Source organism: Schistocerca nitens, chromosome 1 (assembly GCF_023898315.1).
Source record: "Schistocerca nitens isolate TAMUIC-IGC-003100 chromosome 1, iqSchNite1.1, whole genome shotgun sequence".
Lineage (NCBI taxonomy): Eukaryota > Metazoa > Arthropoda > Insecta > Orthoptera > Acrididae > Schistocerca > Schistocerca nitens.
In genome coordinates, this window is record NC_064614.1 from 932,507,361 (window position 1) to 932,519,909 (window position 12,549).

At 36.2% G+C, this 12,549-nt stretch overlaps 1 long non-coding RNA gene across 1 annotated transcript in view; it reads left to right on the forward strand.

Moving 5' to 3' along the window:
* Positions 1–12,549, forward strand: part of LOC126193791 (uncharacterized) — a 33,576-nt gene that overhangs the window by 19,950 nt on the left and 1,077 nt on the right. The gene's annotated exons all lie outside the window — the stretch shown is intronic.

A 12,549-nucleotide genomic window follows, 5' to 3' on the forward strand; every position in this document is an offset into this window, starting at 1 on the left:
GGATCGGACCGTAGAAGTGACTGTAGTTTCACAAATAGTCCCTATTGGATGCAAAAGTTGTCATTGTTTCCTCTACAAGTTTCCCTGTAGTATCTATTGTTGTGAAAGTGTAGTACTCTACTTTTGCAACAATCTTGAAAAGGTACCGCTAACCAAGGTGGTTCTTTGCTGTCTTTTATTACTTTACCATGGATGTTCTTACTTAGACTGTGGGTTATAGTGTGTTTGAGTTTTGACCACAATTGTTGTGTTTTTGTGGATATGAACTGTTTGTTCCCAGTTCACTTTTTAAGCAGGCTGTTACTGACTGTCTACAAGATCAGCCACATAAAAATACTTGCTTTGCTTTTTTGATGATCATTTTGCCCTTCATGACAATAAATCATGTAAGCATCATTACTAAATCCCCTCTTTGCTAACAAAAAGACTGGGTTTATTTGTAGCCAGGAGGTCTAAAATATTTCTTTTGCATACCCCCATATGCATGCATATCATTCTGTCACTCACCCACCAAATCAGCAATAATTACAATTATTGTTTGTGAGCAGCAAGGCCTGTCTTCATGGAAACAGCTCGCCTTTCAGAAATGAGTGTGCTGGGCATTAATGCGAGTTCATTCAGAACATCTATAAGAAGGCATACCCAATGCAGGGAACTGAAACTTTTATAAGTGTTAGTTGGCAATCTTGTGAACATATTCTCTTGGAACAACAAGCAATATATTAGTATTTGCAGGAACCATGTTACTTTTTACACATAGATGGAAAAGTTTTAAAGCGCGACAGCAAAAGTGTAACTGACGAACACTGCTTCGGGCATGTGGTAACAATATTGACCTAGGTGTTGCAAGCTCATACTGATTTATCTATCTAAGAAGAGCAGCAACTTTCAGTTGAAAAAATTGCTCAAAGATATTGAGTAACTAGCCTTTTCCACACAGCTTCACTCCCTCTCTCTGTCCATTTCCTCCATACTCGCTCTCTGACCATATCTTCCTCCTCCTCTTCCTTTTCCAACTGCCCACTACTTGTATGTATATTCCACCTGCCTGATGCATCTCCCACTCTTCCCCTTCTCTATCCATCTCAACCTTTCAGTAAAGCAGACTATCTCTGCACCTATTGGAACTAGAAGGCTATAAACCACAAAGTGCTGGTACTCGTGAAGCCTCCTATTTCTGTGCCACATTTGGGAGGAGATACTGGACATCACATATATTCTCTGTAAAACACAGAAAGTTTGCACTTGCACTGAGCTCAGAAATAGCTGCAATAGTGAAGGTGACACACTTTTGGACAGGACTTAAACCTGTGATGAATGTAAATGGGTAATGTGAGAATTTTTCTTCACTGAGGTCCTCTTTGTTTCTGCCCCATAAAATTAAGCATGCAGCTTATATTTGGGCCAGCAGGGTACATAAAAATGACATGAAGAATAACATTTTCAGTCCTATATGGCTCTTTGAGGATAATACTGTTGTACACAGAGAGGTTAAAGAGCTCGAAAAGAGTAATAAATAAAGGTTAAACATATAGCTGTTTGGCCATATACCAGTTATAGTATAAGCTGGATATCCGGCAGCCATCACAAAAGTGTAGGTCAGGGCAAGGCTGCAGACATCAGATGCATGAGATTTGAGAGATACAGATAAATTAATGGGCATCATCGTTATGAGTGAAGCAAACAAATCACATATTGACTGAAAGGCTCAAATATTTGATGTTGCTAATTGAGATTGCTTTTAATTGTTGTTATTTGAGGTGACTACTGAAAAGAATTTGTTAATTACAAGATAAATTACAAAAAATAACATTTTCGAATATTTTCTTATAAGCAGTGATGATAATAAGTTTGCCACGTCTGTCGTGCTGAGTTCAAATTTCTCAGAGCAGAGAAGGAAGAAAAGAAAAGCAGATATGTACTAAAGCTTGCCTTTTATTCTTTTGTTTTGAATTGTTTTATTACATTGATCAACAAAGTATTTGTCCATAGATATGATGATTAATATCATTAAGTAGGTAACTATTTACTGAATTCTCAGCTTAAAAACTTGATTTGGATGCATAGAGGCTTTTGTTAGATGTAGTTTTAAATAAACACCATTTAAACTGATAATAAATACCTAACCTACCTTAAATACAATGAAATATTTTGATTTTCTAACAGGTGCATTGGATGTGAAAATGCATCTGCAAACAAAATGTCCAAATGAATTCCAAACAATTAATAAAGGTACAGCCACTTTCATGTCCACATAGTCTTTAGCTATCTGTGCTACAAGTTCATCAACAACAACAGCAGCAGAAAAGTAATTCCTGCTGTAAAATGCCAATCCATACAAACATTCCCCAATAAATCGTTCCTTACAGCTATGACAGAATTTATGAAAAAAATAGAAGAAACATTTTAACTACTCTCACGGTTTCTGTAACTTCTGATCTGTGGACCTGTTTAACAATGCCAGCTTTCCGAGTTTCCCTGATCTCCTGAATTCTTGCTGGAACATTCTTACTATGAAGTATTATCTAGGTTCTCACATTGGAGAAAATGTAGTAAAGGATTTCTGGCATATCATCCAAAGCAAAGTACATTTACTCATTTGTGACAGCCACAGTAACATGATAAAAGGTGTTTGAGTGGCTGCATATGATTCATTCACTCCAGAGGAATTTAACTAATACCCAGCCAGAAGTAGCTCAAATGATTGCATTGTAACACACTTCCAGCATTTGAGCTTGGCTCAAGAACTGTTGCCACTTCCAAAGAAGCTAAACTTACAAGGTCATCAGTTGGTGCAATACATCAACATATTGTGGGATTATACCTGCTGGAACATAAACAAGCTCTGCCATTGTATGTGGCTGATAATGATACGCTTAGTAATTTGAAGGATCATCACTGGTGTTTGATGGAGCAGCACATTAAGCTTTGGAAGCCCTCTTTTAAAAATACGTTCTGGTCTCTCCTGCTTATCGGAAGTAATACCATACACAAGTTGTGGCATTAAATAAGTATTTATGGAAGTATGAGACAGCACAAAGTACCCCCAGTTGCCACACACGAAAGTTAGATTATTCATTCCAGCTCCTTAAATGAAGATCCAAATTATTTTATTGCAATCTGTATTGACCCAAGATTAAGGGGGGGGGGGGGTATTGAGTTATTGAAGCTGAAAAAGCTTGACAGAAAATCCTATTAGAATTTTGAGTAGAATTTTCTACTGGCAGCAGTTCGTCTCCAATGCCTGTTAAACGAAGTACAGGAGACAAAACCAAATCACCTGTGACTCATCAAGCTCATGACACATTTTGGGATTGTTTTAACCCGGTGGAAAATGAAAACAATACTTTGGTGTGACGGTCAACTAACATACATGACTGCAAGTTAAATTGTTTATTATTTGAAGAAAGTTCAGATCGATCACAACCATGACCCTTCTATTTGGCCATCAGCTAATGCAGTAAAATACCTACCTGAAATTGACAATGTTTGCCAGAATTTATACGCAGCTGCAAGATATAGTGTGACTTTTCTTTGAAGCTGGTCTTGTTTTCTCTTAATGCAGAGAAACTGGTGTCCATTCACCATAATTTCCTTGTGGTTCAGTATGAGTAGGTACTAATTTACTTTTTTTCATAAAAGAAATAATAAATAGTGTTTCAATTCTAAGACGAGGTTGTTTTACTTGTGAGTTAAATAAAGTAAATTTTATGAAATTTTCATCATTTAAAGGAAATCCGGTAGCAACCGGATATTGACCTACTAACTGGTATTGTATTGGTACAAGCTTGTGTACAGATTATTCCTTCCAATAATACATCCGTTCTGATAATATTTCAGTGTCCTCCTATGATAAAGTGATTATTGATTGACAGAAGATCAATAGATCTTCCATCATTTCTGATGAGGCAAGTTAAGCAATATCATTAATGTATGCAATAAAGAATACATCCATTTCAGTTAGTGGTATTTATGTGGCTATACAAGCCCAGAAAAGAATTATACAACCGTTCATCACAGCTGATTGCCTTATCATTAGTTATTTTAATGTTTGCACATTTCTCAAATCTCTGAATAGATAATACAAATATTAAAGAAGAACTAAAAGAAAAATATAGACAAAGACTAACAAAAATACTGAAAACAGAATTGACAGCAAGAAACAAGACAAAAGCTGTAAATACTTATGCTATACCAATATTGACCTACTCATTTGGAGTAACACAGACCTAGAAGCACTCAACACTCTTACACGATCACAGTGCCACAAATATAGAATACATCACATACGTTCAGCAACAGAAAGATTCACATTAAGCAGAAAGGAAGGAGGAAGGGGATTTATCGACATAAAAAACCTACATTATGGACAGGTAGACAATTTAAGAAAATTCTTTCTAGAACGAGCAGAAACTAGCAAAATACACAAAGCAATCACTCATATAAATACATCGGCTACACCACTACAATTTTATAACCACCTCTACAACCCTTTAGATCACATAATATCAACAGATACGAAGAAAGTAAATTGGAAAAAGAAAACACTACATGGCAAGCACCCGTATCATCTAACACAGCCACACATCGATCAAGACGCATCCAACACATGGCTAAGAAAAGGCAATATATACAGTGAGACAGAAGGATTCATGATTGCAATACAGGATCAAACAATAAACACCAGATATTACAGCAAGCATATTATTAAAGATCCCAATACCACAACAGATAAATGCAGACTTTGCAAACAACAAATAGAAACAATAGATCACATCACAAGCGGACGCACAATACTAGCAAATACAGAATACCCCAGAAGACATGACAATGTAGCAAAAATTATACATCAACAGCTTGCCTTACAACATAAACTTTTAAAACAACAAGTTCCTACATACAAGTATGCACCACAAAATGTACTGGAGAATGATGAATACAAATTATACTGGAACAGAACCATTATAACAGATAAAACAACACCACATAACAAACCTGACATCATACTCACCAATAAAAAGAAGAAATTAACGCAACTAATCGAAATATCCATACCCAAAATACAAATATACAAAAGAAAACAGGAGAAAAAATTGAAAAATACATCCAACTGGCTAAGGAAGTCAAGGACATGTGGCATCAGGATAAAGTTGACATTATACCAATTATACTATCAACTACAGGAGTCATACCACACAATATCCACCAGTACATCAATGCAAACAGCTACATCCAAACTTATATATACAACTACAGAAATCCGTAATTATTGATACATGTTCAATTACCCGAAAGTTCCTAAATGCAATATAACATATACCGTACAGTTAAAAGGAAGTCACGCTTGATCAAGGTCCGCGTCACTTTCCATTTTTGACCAGACATAACGTCTGAGGAAAGAAATAAATAATAATAATAATAATAATAATAATAATAATTAATAATAATAAGCCAGATACCCAGAATTAAAATTTTTAACAGAACAATGACTAGCTGATCAGATCCGTGTAATAATAAAAAATAACAGGATACCCCAGTCGGAATTAGAAAACATCAAACAACAAGTACAACAAATACTGGAACAAAATAATGTACAGTAAGAAGAAGAAGAAAATACAGTAATGGACTCAACAATCTTAAGACAGCCACCAGAACAAGCACAAATAGAACACAAAGTGATACACACATGTTAGATATAGAAGAAAAATTTCAGCTGACATATATAGACTACAAAGACACAAATACAGACATTAGACCATTCTTGCATAGACCACCAAATAACCCACAAGTCAAAACAACTATCAACACAATCATACACAACAAAATAAATGAAAGTACAACTATGGAAGAGTTACAACTACTGGTTTATGTAGGAGCACTCACTACACTAAATATACACACTAGGCAGATATCAGAACCAACCAACACACAGAAGAAACCCACAAAACCAGCATGGCAACACAGGCTACAGATCAGAATAGAAAAACTGAGAAAAGACATCGAACAGCTAACACAGTTTATAAGAAATGAAATATCAAATGAAAAGGTAAAATCTCACAACAAGAAGCGATGGAGCAATTAGATGAAAAGAAGCAGAAATTACAAGCATTGGCCAAACGACTTAGAAGATACAAAAAAGGTGAAAATAGAAGGAAACAAAACCAAACATTCAACACAAACCAAAAGAAATTTTACCAGACAATAGATAACACACACATTAAAATAGACAATCCACCAAACATAACAGACATGGAACACTTCTGGAGCAACATACGGTCAAACCCGGTGTATACAAACAGAAACAGACTCGTACAAGATGATACCACAAATGCCTGATGTGATAATTTTGCAACATGAAGTCACCCGAGCAATTAATTCTACGCACAATTGGAAAGCCCCTGGAAAAGATAAAATAGCAAATTTCTGGCTAAAGAAGTTCACCTCAACACATTCACATCTAACTAAATTATTTAACAATAACATTGCAGATCCATACACATTCCCTGATACACTTACACATGGAATAACCTATATGAAACCTAAAGATCAAGCAAACCCAGCAAAATATCGCCCCATAACATGCCTACCAACAATATACAAAATATTAACTTCAGTCATTACACAGAAATTAATGACACATACAACACACAACAAAATTATAAATGAAGAACAAAAAGGCTGCTGCAAAGGAGCACGAGGATGTAAAGAGCAACTGATAATAGATGCAGAAGTAACATATCAAGCTATAACTAAACAAAGGTCGCTACACTACGCATACATTGATTACCAAAAAGCTTTTGATAGTGTACCCCATTCATGGTTACTACAAATATTGGAAATATACAAAGTAGATCCTAAATTGATACATTTCCTAAACATATTAATGAAAAATTGGAAAACCACACTTAATATCCAAACCAATTCAAATAGTATCACATCACAGCCAATACAGATTAAGTGTGGAATATACCAAGGGGACTCATTAAGTCCTTCCTGGTTCTGCATTGCTCTGAACTGACTATCCAACATCCTAAACAATACAAATTATGGATACAATATTACTGGAACATACCAACACAAAGTCACACATTTGCTATACATGGATGATCTAAAACTACTTGCAGCAACAAATCAGCAACTCAACCAATTACTACAGATAACAGAAGTATTCAGCAATTATATAAATATGGCTTTTGGAACAGTCAAATGTAAGAAAAATAGCATAGTCAAGGGAAAACACACTAAACAGGAAGATTACATATTGGATAACCACAGTGACTGCATAGAAGCGATGGAAAAAACAGATGCCTATAAATATCTAGGATACAGACAAAAAATAGGAATAGATAATACAAATATTAAAGAAGAACTAAAAGAAAAATATAGACAAAGACTAACAAAAATACTGAAAACAGAATTGACAGCAAGAAACAAGACAAAAGCTATAAATACTTATGCTATACCAATATTGACCTACTCATTTGGAATAGTGAAATGGAGTAACACAGACCTAGAAGCACTCAATACACTTACACGATCACAATGCCACAAATATAGAATACATCACATACATTCAGCAACAGAAAAATAAACATTAAGCAGAAAGGAAGGAGGAAGGGGATTTATCGACATAAAAAACCTACATTATGGAACGAGCAGAAACTAGCAAAATACACAAAGCAATCACTCATATAAATACATCGGCTACACCATTGCAATTTCATAACCACTTCTACAACCCTTTAGATCACATAACATCAACAGATACGAAGAAAGTAAATTGGAAAAAGAAAACACTATATGGCAAGCACCCGTATCATCTAACACAGCCACACATCGATCAAGACGCATCCAACACATGGCTAACAAAATGCAATATATACAGTGAGATGGAAGGATTCATAATTGCAATACAGCATCAAACATTAACACCAGATATTACAGCTAGCATATTATTAAAGATCCCAATACCACAACAGATAAATGCAGACTTTGCAAACAACAAATAGAAACAGTATATCACATAACAAGCGGATGTACAATACTAGCAAATACAGAATACCCCAGAAGACATGACAATGTAGCAAAAATAATACATCAACAACTTGCCATACAACATAAACTAATAAAACAACATGTTCCCACATACAAGTATGCACCACAAAATGTACTGGAGAATTATATATGATGGTAGTATCTGTTCTCGAAAGAACAGTCACCGTGGATGACCATGCAGCTTTGCTAGAAATGAAATGATAATTAAATGGACACCCTAGCTGCAAACAGGCGTTGATGTACTTCATTGGGGACATGTTGAAAATGTGTGCCCCGACCGGGACTCGAACCCGGGATCTCCTGCTTACATGGCAGACGCTCTATCCATCTGAGCCACTGCGGGCACAGCGGATAGTGCGTCCGCAGGGACTTATCCCTTGCACGCTCCCCGTGAGATCCACATTCCCAACACGTCCACACCACTACATTCGTAGTGCGCCTAATAGATGTTTGCCCATTATACACATTACTCGGCATTGCGTGTGCATTCGCACAAGAAGGACAATGGCCGGGAAGCCATATTTTAACTATATATGATTGTAGTATCTGTTCTCGAAACATGTCCCCAATGAAGTACATCAACGCCTGTTTGCAGCTAGGGTGTCCATTTAATTATCATTTCATTTCTAGCAAAGCTGCATGGTCATCCACGGTGACTGTTCTTTCAAGAACAGATACTACCATCATATATAGTTAAAATATGGCTTCCCGGCCATTGACCTTCTTGTGTGAACGCACACGCAATGCCCGAACTCGTACGGGACTTGGTAGATTAATCTGCCACGAGTAATGAGTATGATGGGCAAACATCTATTAGGCGCACTACGAATGTAGTGGTGTGGACATGTTGGGAATGTGGATCTCACGGGGAGCGTGCAAGGGATAAGTCCCTGCGGACGCACTATCCGCTGTGCCCGCGGTGGCTCAGATGGATAGAGCGTCTGCCATGTAAGCAGGAGATCCCGGGTTTGAGTCCCGGTCGGGGCACACATTTTCAACATGTCCCCAATGAAGTACATCAACGCCTGTTTGCAGCTAGGGTGTCCATTTAATTATCATTTCAGTACTGGAGAATGATGAATACAAATTATACTGGAACAGAACCATTATAACAGATAAAACAACACCACATAACAAACCTGACATCATACTCACCAATAAAAAGAAGAAATCAACACAACTAATCGAAATATCCATACCAAATACAACAAATATACAGAAGAAAACAGGAGAAAAAATTGAAAAATACATCCAACTGGCTGAGGAAGTCAAGGACATGTGGCATCAGGATAAAGTTGACATTATACCAATTGTACTATCAACTTCAGGAGTCATACCAGACAATATCCACCAGTACATCAACGCAATACAGCTACATCCAAACTTATATAAACAACTACAGAAATCTGTAATTATTGATACATGTTCAATTACCCGAAAGTTCCTAAATGCAATGTAACATATACCGTACAGTTAAAAGGAAGTCACGCTTGATCAAGGTCCGCGTCACTTTCCATTTTTAACCAGACATAACGTCTGATAAAGGAAAGAAATAATAATAATAATAATAATAATAATAATCAGTTCATAAAAGTAAATCAGCTGCTGTCAGTTTTAGATGTGAGTTATCAAGCCAAGCACCTTCCCAATTTTGGGATGCTCCAAAGTAATAATTTACCCCAACCTGTTGTGGTCCTAGTATTACTACTTGACTACTTGTAACAACTGTTCATAGCATGAGGACATAACACAGTTCTTTTGTCATGTATCAACTGTACTTACGTTTTGTATAAAAAAATGAGCTTTTTGGAACTAAGAAAGTAGCATTCAATTGTGAAGTATGTTAGTGTTTTCTTATAAGAGTGTGGATTTGTTGTTTGAGATGCCTTACACCTAGCAAACAACTCTTATTTATATCACTACTGTAAGAATTAGTGTGAAATGTTCTGCGTAAATTAATTCAACTCAAGTATACTATTTTTGAATCTTTAAGTAACTGTTCATGCTCACTGTTCAGAAGCAAGTCATTGACCATCATCTGAAATATCTGCCAATGTAGAATGCAAAGTTATAACCACAAATGGTTTCCATTTCACACTCAGTGCCTGTTACAGCAACCAGTAAGGAATTTCTTGACATAAGACAGGCTTGGTTGAAAATGGTTTTGTCTGTTTATTGACAATGACATGTTTCGTCCTTGTGGGGGCATCTTCAGATTAACAAAAGAAGTAATGTGGTGAGTCTACATTTGTCCTTTAATGCCAGCATATGGCATTAAGATAAAAATTATAAGAAATAATCATCCTATTGTCATTAGGCAAATAAAAAGTAGAAGGAACATAATACATAGTTGGCTCCATATTATTTGCCTATTGATGGTAAGATGAAAATTATAAGAAAACATTGTCCTAACGCCATATGCTGGCATTGAAGGACAGATGTCACTAACAACTTTACTTCTTACATTAATCTGAAGCTGACCCACAAGAATGAAACTAATCATTAGCCAATAAACAGATAAAACAGTTTGCAACCAAAATGTCTTATTTCAAGGAATAACCACAAATGTAATTAAAATACATCACTTAGAGTAAATTTTACAAAAGATGTTACATAAAATATAGGAGTAGATGTATCAAAAATAAAATAAGATCTTCACACAAAATAGGGTGACATATACCACCCATCAGTATCAGAGCATAACTGATAGCACAACAACTTTACAAAATTTAATTGGTACCACTTGCCGCCAAGTGGCATGTGTGTATAGGACAGTGACGCAGTATTGTGTCCATTGAAATAGTTGAACAACTTTAGATTTCTTCTTTCATTATTTATATTTTTTAAGATAAGCACAATCCTTAAAAATAATACGACAAGAGTGTACCCAACTGTGCATATGGTATTCAGGATAAAATAAGCAGCTTTGCCATAAAACAGCTGACAGAAGCTGCCATGAAACTGAGTCGAGAAATTATGTAATTTGTACAAGATTAGTAGTAAACAGTAAAATAAAACTATTTGTATGCACATATGAGGGCTATTCAGAAGGTAAGGAATGATAGGTCGCGCAATGGAAACCACATTGAAAATCAAAGCTGTTTTATTTGCAACAGTTAGCTACAGCTTCCAGCTACTTATCTCTATAGTCACCGATCCAACTTGGACATTTGTCGTAGTGTTGTACCAACTTTCCCATACCCTCGTTATAGAAGGCAGCTGCCAGTGCTTTCTGCCAGTTCACTACATTGTCTTCATAGCCAGCAGTTCATGTGAGCAGAGATGAAACTCGGGAGGGAGTCAATTACGAGCTGTATTGTGGGTAATCAAACATTTCCAATTGAAAATGATGCAGGAGCAGCATCTTCATTGCCCCTGCAGAATGCGGCTGAGGATTGTCTTGAAGAAGAAAACACACAACAGTTATGTAATGATGGCTGCATAGCTTCAGGCAAAATTTCTCACCAGGCCCTCGTACTTGGTGGGAGACACTATTGTTCTAGATATCTTTATGTGCTCCCCGTGTACTCAGAACTAAAAAGAATGACATAACACGATAGACGGGCACAGTAGAGAGACACTTCCCAACACATCTGTGCAAAAATTCGTTGGATTTTCACTGTGGTTTGACCGATCATTCTTTACTTTCCAAATAACCCTCATACATACAAAAATGAAAATATATGATAAAATAGTTAACCTGAGATACATTGCATATAACCACAACGCATGGCAGCACATAGGCACGTTTAGGATGGGGAGAGGTGTCTTTATTGAGTGGGAGGTGCCCCTTCAATTAAATATTAAGCACATGAGCAGTTTTGTAGTAATCATTGGCTCAGAAATATGTGCGTGTTTTTATAATTGTTGTGATATATCATTGCAATGACAAAAAAGTTGACCAAGGGCTATTATCATTAAAACATTCTTAAGGAAAACCAGCAGCTAATGACACAGAAGTGCATAGCTAAGGCCTTATATATAAGAGGAAGAATGCACAAAATACAGTGTTATGCCCCATGTTGTGGTATTAGGATCTGCAGGCACAGTTGACATGTGTGAGAACAAAGTTTTCTTGTATAGCAGCTTATTTTATCCTGTATAGTGTACACACTGTTGTGTGTACTCTTATATTTTTAGCTTTATACTTATATTAACAATATAAGTAATAAAGAAAAAATCTAAGGTTGTTCAACTATTTCTCTGGGTACAAAAGGGCACCACTGACCTACACATGCATACCACCTGTGGCAAGTGGTATCAATTAAGCTTTGTAACACCGTCCTGGTATTAGTACAGATTCTGAAGGGTGACACACACAATTCCATATTCTTTACAAAGAACCTCTTTTTTTGTCTACTACTGTATTTTATGTAGAAACTTTTGTAAAATTTGCTCTAAGTGAGATATTGTTAATTACATTTGTGGTTATGACTTTGCATTCTTGCTTTATAGATATTCTGATGATGGGCAGAGCCCAAAAGTGGTCCAATA